Genomic DNA, 8,195 nt, shown 5'->3' with positions numbered 1-8,195 from the left:
TCTTTAGAGTTTGCCATATTTTGGGCCACGCATCACCAAAAACAAAACAAGAGTGTATACCGCTCGCCCTGCGAGAGCCACCGTTCAAATAAGTCGCACAAACTAAAGTAGAGCAAAATCAGCATAGGTATCTTGAAAGCAGGCGGTTAGTTGTTGGATATCTACAAGGAATAGAACTATCCACTATTCAGAGTCATTGAGAGAATGCTACTCAGTGTGGTAACCCGTCCGGCAAAGTCGTTGTTCGATCAGCTAACCATTCTGGTAAAACTACCAGCAGCTACTATCTACATTATCACCAAGGGCGTTTTCCTAATAGTTAACACGCTAACAAGTAAGTATAGCAGTGGAGGGTTGTGAAAAGGGTAAAACGATAACATTTTTGCACTTTCAGAATTTGGGCGAATGATGAACCAGTGATAGGATGGAAATGATGGTGCGATAACAAGTGGTGTGTGTGGCATAAAAAATTAGATCGATTCCATCGTCGCAATTTTGGCACTATGTGGAAAGTTTTTGTCAGATTTTATTTTTTTGCCAGATTGTGATGTTAGATTACACGTAAAAACATATGTACAAATTCGGCGGCAATGAAAATATGTGTAATAACGTGAATTTATGCTTGCCAATATATCTGCTATTTGTAATTAATCTCTAGGATGTAAATGGTCTTAGTGAATGTTAGTAGTATGACATATACTTGCGCAAATTTTGTATGTGCAATGCATTGCCGGAGATGAATTTATATTGTAGGGATGATCAAAATGCTAAAGTGAGCATAGCTTTTCGTCACAAGTAGATGTGATACAACTTGTTCTTTCCAATAAAATGTTTTAAACTTAAAATTTGTTGAATTTTTTAGACAGAAACGCCCTTGACGAATCAATAAAATTGAAACCGTTGAAATGATAAAACATAAAACTAAACGTCTGGATACTTTGGAGACTGGTTCATTTATGGGAGCCCGATTTTAATCTGAAAGTATGGGTATTCGAGAAAAAAACAATGAATATAATCTCTTCTACTGACCAAGCTAGATAGATTAGGTACATTGCATTGCTTCACTGATTAGCTCAAATCGTATTTTATCGGCCGCTCCCTATCTGTCAAACTGGGAAATGGCGAATCACGGATCAAATTATCCGGTGTGCCTCAAGATAGCTATCAAGAACCCTTGCAGTTATCTCTGTTCTTTGATGAAACCAATTCACACCGATTACCTCAAATTATTTCTAATTATACGATCTAAATCGGATTGTATAGAAATACAGCGACAAATAGATAAATAGCTTCAAATGGGTTTTTCTTCATTCACCGTTGTGTGTCCAACAAAAAAAACAGTTTTAACCGTTTTAACAGGCCGATAAGGGTACCCGAGTGCTCGCTTATTGAAATGCTCATAACTATAGACACATTCCACGCACTTGTATCGCTTGCCTCATGAAAATAAATCTCCTAATATATAGCGCATTGCGCACATAATAAGTGTGACTAAAAGTGCGGAAACACAAATAAAACTGCGCTTTTACATTGAATTGTCTCGGTGTCTATTACGCACTTATGTATTATCCAACGAGGAATAAGTGCGCCGCACACATGAAAACGATTTAATGTAAAAGCGCACTTTTGTAAGAAAAATCGCACTTTTATGCAGCCCAGTTTTAAATGCCATCAATAATCAGTAAAAGTTGTTCTGACATATGTTGGTGTAGATTTAAGGCTCCCAAATATAGAAATTTTCTTAATGAATTTTATGACGGGCGCCAATGAAAACCAGTAATACATTTATGACTCGTTTTTAATAATTGAATTGATTTTTCCGTACCACATCGACAGGTTTGTAATCAAATTTATTGGGAATAATCTTAAATTACATTTTATTGTTCACATATTGTACAAAGATTTCATCTTTGGACGCTGATTTATAGAGTGAATGGATCGCTGGATAAAAGGAGGGCAAAAATTGACCATTTCTGCGTTGTCCCCTAACGCAAAAATAATGTTTTTTGAATTTTTCACGAAAACAAAGCACGCTATCTATGAAATCTTCTCAGAAGCTATTAGTACTCATCAATACCTTTCTAAAAATGTGCTATTTGTATATAACAAGCTTTGAAATCGTTCTTTCACAGGGGTGAAGTGTTGTCCCCTAACGCTTTCCGTTACACTACGATAAATCCTTATGCAGAGTTGCTTTAAGAGCCTACAGAACAGTATATAGACATACAAGATATAACCAACCTATTTCAGCAATACCGCAGCCATGCAGTGTTATGGGGGGCCTCAGGGGCGAGAAGAGGGGGGTGCCATTATGGGGGGTTGCCATTAAGGTGGAGGCCTACCTTATAATATTGAAAAATAATCAAGTTTTTTTTTACATCTATCAGTAAATAAACTATCTAAGGATAAATCAACAATTTCAGAACAGAGTTCGAAGCCATTTCAAAGATATAGAATGGAACCCTTTAGAATGCCAAATAAGTACGAGAGCGCGCGGAAGAATTTGGTCATAGGGAATAACACTCGCTCGTCCTCCTTAAACATTCTTTCAAATTGACGGAATAATTATTGACCACCTGGAACTAACCATGGTTTGTCTTTTCGGGATAGATTTTCTTCAATATGAACCAAACATCGTAGTTTAATGCAGCTTTTTAATGATTTTATAGTACGTTAAATTTAAAATTTAATGACAAGCCCGCCATCTGATCCATAAGACCGCAATTGTGTGAAATTTTTAAACGATTTTTTTGTACTCTAATATAACTAAATTTTCAAAAAGCTGGATCTTGCCCTTTTTTTCTAAAAATTGCGTAAATCGGCTACATTTTGATTAATGTCCGCAATCATCACTAATAAGTCAGTTGTCTTCACATCTCGCCCTGAGCAGAAGCAAAAAATCGTCCCGCGCAAGTGAAACAGTCAATTCTACCTAAAAATCAATTGGTGCCTATCACACAAGCAGTCCATATAACAATAGCCTATACCTACTGTGCGATATAGTGATGAGTGACGGTGGCCAGCAAAAAGCAACCCAGATGCGGCCGAACTGTGTTGCTGTTGATTTTTCAAAATGCCCTGTAAGACCAGCCATTCGGGAAGTGGAACAGTTATTAAAAGTGCAGATGGAACTCAATCTGGCTGAAGTGAAAACCCTACAAATGCATCATATCAAACATTGCGTGCGATTTCGTTCAACAACATTAACCAAGCTGAGTCATTCGCCTCGCGAAACAACATGCAGCACACCGCCGAATGCGGCAATGTTAAATATAGCATTCCCGTATACATCGAGAACGGCGCTGTAGAAGTTCGGGTCCATGATTTGGCTACGCGTACCCCTGACAGCGCGATTAAAAATGCTTGCAAAAATACGGAGAAGTAGACTCCATTACACATGATACATGAAGGATTTTTTTCCCGGGCATCCCCAACGGTGTTCGTGTGGTGAGAATGCGTGTGACTAAACCAATTCCCTCTTACATAAGCTTCACAGTGTTAGGAAGGGACGATGCTCTCATTCAACAGACATCACTAGTCACGTACCCAGGGCAAATTCCTACGTGCCAGTTCTGCACGACGAAGCTGCACCTCGGAAAACCTTGCGTAGAAACTGTTAAGGAAAACTTAACAATCCAACTGAATTCAGCCCAGAACCATCTTACGCTAAACCACTAACAGCTGCAAAACCAACATCTCCGGATCAAGCACCAACAACCAGCAACAACAACAACGGAATGAATGCCGAAAATACGAACATACAATAACGACCGATAAGAGTAAGACACAAACTGGAACATCTGACCGCGAGCAGCAGGAAAGTACTACGGATGAGGACATGGACATGAACGACAACGCGAAAGAAGACAAACGGATCGAACTTCAAATTGCAGTGGACAACACTGGCAATATTTCGCCCCCTAGAAAAAGGATCTCAACACGCAGCAGAAAGCTGCGTCTGAGCGAGACCAAAAACTTAACTTAGTTGTTTTTTTTATTTATTGTAAAAAAAACGAACAATCGGCCTTGTCGAGCTACCGCATTTGGGCCTAAATAAATTTAATAATTATTTTAAAAAATCACTAATAAGTGTTGTCTTGCAGATCTATGAGTAGAAACAGTTGTACAAACACCAGAGGTTGAACTGGAAGGGCGTTATTCTCTTTCGAAATGTTTATTCAACCGTATTACTGGTATTTCGCGATAACATTATATACAATATGTAAATATAAGAACTGCTCGACTGAGTATAATCGTTTGACAGTCTTACCTTTGTTGTGTTGCTTCAGAGTCATATTTGTACATTTGTAACGCAACAAAAAAAATAAATATTGAACCACCCTATGACGTTTTTTATCTGCCATAATCAACAGTCAATTTTATTTTCAAGATTTTATAATGTCAAAAAACAAAGTCAGTGCACCAAAATTACCTGAAAAAAAACTTATTTGGTCAACAAAACAAAAAAAAAATTGGGTCACCCTAACAAAGAGTTAATTTTATTTCATATATTTTCCGATATCAATAATAACGATATTGATCCATTAGAAAGTGGCGATTGTGATCTACAATCTCTTCTATACCGGGCCACACTGTGGTGTGGCCCGGTACATATTAATTTGATTTCTAAATATCATTTGTCAAATACACATGAAGGTGAAACTAGAAATACATCTGGTTTGACATTTCAAATCTTTATTTTTAGTTATTCACAGGTTTAGAGGTAATATACATCGCTTTGTTTGAGCTTCAACAAATACTTCAGTCGCGTTAGGGGACAACACTTCATATGCGACCGTTTGTGTTCATTTTGGTGTTGTCCCCTAACGCAGTATTCGCAGCGGTCCTAAAAACTCGAAAATCTAAGTATACAGTATTGTTCTGTGACTATTGATGATCAAATTTCTAGAACAAATAGATGCTCTAAAGTTTGAGACAGAGCAGGTTTTTTGATAAACACAAGTGTAGGTTGGAAAATCAATTTTTTGCTCTGTTGTTCCCTAACGCGACATTTTCACCTCTCAGAATGAAAGGACAACCTGAAAAACATCAAACCCATAACATAAATGTTGCATGATGCGTGCAAACGTTGTCCCCTAACGCTGGAATGTGTCTATAGCATTTTTAATCGATTTGGACATTTTTGCATGTTTTAGATTGAGAAACTTATCTACTTTCTGACATTGTAACCGCATCTGGTAATCTGGATTTCCGGAGGAATATTCCAGAACTTTGGATATGATTTGTGAATTTTAATAAAATTCCAGCAACATAAGCATCAAAATTCATAGGACAATTTGACCTTGTAACGGTAAATGACCATAACATGCAGTCTTCTGAGACAATTTCAAGAATTTTTATATCCATATTGCCATTGATATTCACAAATAGTAATAAAATAACAAATCCGTATTTTCAGGAACCAGATGAATTCATTTGATTCATTTTCACAGCATTTAAAACTGGATGAGTTTCTGAATGCAAAACATCCAAACGTGTCAGAATCGGTTTAATAATTCCATAGTTTTGAGAATTTCTGTTTTGCGGGTACCCGGGTAGCCTTATCAGCCTGTAACGGGAAAAAATCAGAAGCTCTTCCTCAGTTCCCCATTTTCCCGTCATCAATTTAATTGTCCTGAAAGCTATGCTTGGTGACGTTCTTTAAATACCAATCTCCAGTTTGAGGAAGAACAGTTGAATTTCATGGATTGAAATCTGAATCGGTTACTCTGTCCGACACATAACGGCTAAGCACTGTAAACCGAAAAATTCAGAGAAAATGTATAAATAAATAAATAAATAAATAAATAAATAAATAAATAAACGAATAAATAAATAAATAAGTAAATGTATAAAAAATAAACAAATAAATAGTCGTGCCTCTCATTTAGAGCCGTTCGTGAACTTTGTTGACTTAATATGAGAGAGGGAAGGGTTTCGAAATAGTTGAAATTGATCTGCATTACATTTTGTCACACGTCGTGCCACTGAGCGCCGTGAAGATACTATATATAGTAGTGCCAAGTTTGCTGCCTTGGGGCATCCCAGCTGTTGCGGAAAAGGGTTCCGAAAGGATGCCGTTTAGTGTTACCCGGAAAAATCGGTCTGTTAAGTTACTCCGTTAACGACCTTGCCAATTAAAAGCGTTACAACAGTTAAAAAATTGACTGAAAAGGTCGTTAAGAAGGGGGAAAAATAATGTACCATAATGGGGATCCATCGTCGCAGCTTTAGGTGAAAGCAGCCGACACCCTGTAAATCAGCAACACATGTGACCATATGACACAGTTGCTGAAGCAATGACAATAGTCGATCAAATTTAAACACTCAGGCAGGCAATTGGTGAGGCACAAAAAACAAAAAACTTGCTTATTCATGAGTTTTAGCGTCGTATAGGCTTAGTGTGGAAGTTTTCCGTGACAGCATGAAGTACAAAGTTACTTTACGCTCTTCCGGACAGGCCGCAGACTCAGTTAATTCGCTTTCCTAATGCCAAAAGATCCTGACTCCTGCGGTAGCAGATAAAAGGTTAAGTCGCCGGGAAACTAATGCTGATTTCGTTTTTAGATCAGAGTTGCTCTGGGTTCGCTCGAGGCTGTCACTTTTGTTAGAGCGAACCTAGGGTGACTCGATTCTAAAACCGAAAACAGCATAAACTTGCTCATATGATCCAGTTCCGCGTTTTCTAAACTTTCTTCCTTCAACTTCTTGCTCTCCCTTGAGTAATATTGCTCTTAATATTGATAAATATACTTCACCTTCTAGTCCCTTGCAAATTAAATGCGTTACAACAACTAAAGACATCCTTGAAAAGTCATGGTTCATGGTTTAATAGAATGAGTAACCTTGGTCCATCGATATTTACTTCATTCACTTCACTCTGTCATTGGCACAACAAAATTTTAAAATTCACAATCTAGTGTTCAATGATATTTACAGTTATTGTTCATTATTGACGCAACGAACTCCCTCGTTCAGCAATTAAAATTTGAAAAAAATTATGCTTTCAAGAAAAAAATACAAATTTGTATGCAATGAGATCGAGATGTTTGCGGGATTCTTCTTCGGAACCACTTTAAATGTTATGATCTCAGATGGGATAAAATCTTATTTGGAGGTATTTTCAGACCTATTGAGCCACATTCGGTAAATAGGTCTTCAAACGGATGTGCTTCGATCGAATCTGAGACTTTCTTTTGCTGGGATATCGTTATTGAAAATATATCTAATCTACATTCGTTCTTCAAAAGCATCCAGCGCTTCTTAATTTATAATCTAAGTTACATACTGTGGAATAAATGAAATAGTTAGTGATGCCGAATCCATAGTTGTTAAGTATCTGATATTGAGAAACAGAGATAAGTAAACGTCGGTTCTCATGGTAAAGAGGGACAGATCTGTCTTTACCGTGAGACACGTTGGTAGACTTGAGCGATTCGTAGTAACATTGCCAAAGCTAGACTCCTGCCAGCAGAAGACAAAAGATTAGTCCGTAATATTTTAAGTCTATTTCTAATTACCCTGCCACTTCAAGTTAGATACCTCCGGGATAATGGAATGTAGCCACCGTCCCAGATGTCGATTGCTCCATGAAGTTTGCTAACTATCGAGGGATAATGAAATTTTTTTTGAAGCAACTTGGTCTTTCGTAAGTGTCGCCTTCTAATGCGCCCACCTTGTCTAAAGAGTCCGCCTTCTCATTACCCGCAATAGAGCAATGTGACACTAGCCAAAACAAGGTAATCTGGTAAGATTTTTCAGATAAAGCACTCAGATATTCTCGTATTTGCCCCAGGAATTATGGTGAGTGCTTTCCAGGCTTCGCCGCACGGATAGCCTCAATGGAGCTGAGACTGTCCGAACTGATGAGGTAATGGTCTGTGGGCAGGGTGTCAATGAAAGAATACTGAATGGCAGCTAATTCTGCGACGTAATTTGAAGCAGGACATTGATTTTGAATGAGCCAGCAAGATTTTCGTTGAAGATACCGAAGCCTATGGACCCGTCCAGTGTAGAATATTTTGCTGCAGTCGGCTAGATGCTAGTTATTATAGAAAATATTTGGGACCACTTGTGGGTGAATGTGATCCGGGATTCCACAAATCTCTTCCTTCACGGATGTGTCGAAAAATGCAGTTGTATCAGAAGTATCTAAGAGATGAGCACGGTTAACGTTATACGAAGATGAATTGATG

At 37.9% G+C, this 8,195-nt stretch overlaps 1 long non-coding RNA gene across 1 annotated transcript; it reads left to right on the top strand.

The window, feature by feature from the left end:
* Positions 1-150: 150 nt before the first annotated feature.
* Positions 151-845, top strand: LOC131691666 (uncharacterized). Its single transcript, XR_009305822.1, has 2 exons — positions 151-334; positions 395-845. It is a non-coding gene; the product is annotated as an uncharacterized LOC131691666 (long non-coding RNA).
* Positions 846-8,195: the final 7,350 nt, after the last annotated feature.

This window comes from Topomyia yanbarensis, chromosome 3, assembly GCF_030247195.1.
Source record: "Topomyia yanbarensis strain Yona2022 chromosome 3, ASM3024719v1, whole genome shotgun sequence".
Classification (NCBI taxonomy): domain Eukaryota; kingdom Metazoa; phylum Arthropoda; class Insecta; order Diptera; family Culicidae; genus Topomyia; species Topomyia yanbarensis.
The sequence above is the reverse complement of the archived record's forward strand: the minus strand, read 5'-3'. Positions and strand labels throughout refer to the sequence as shown.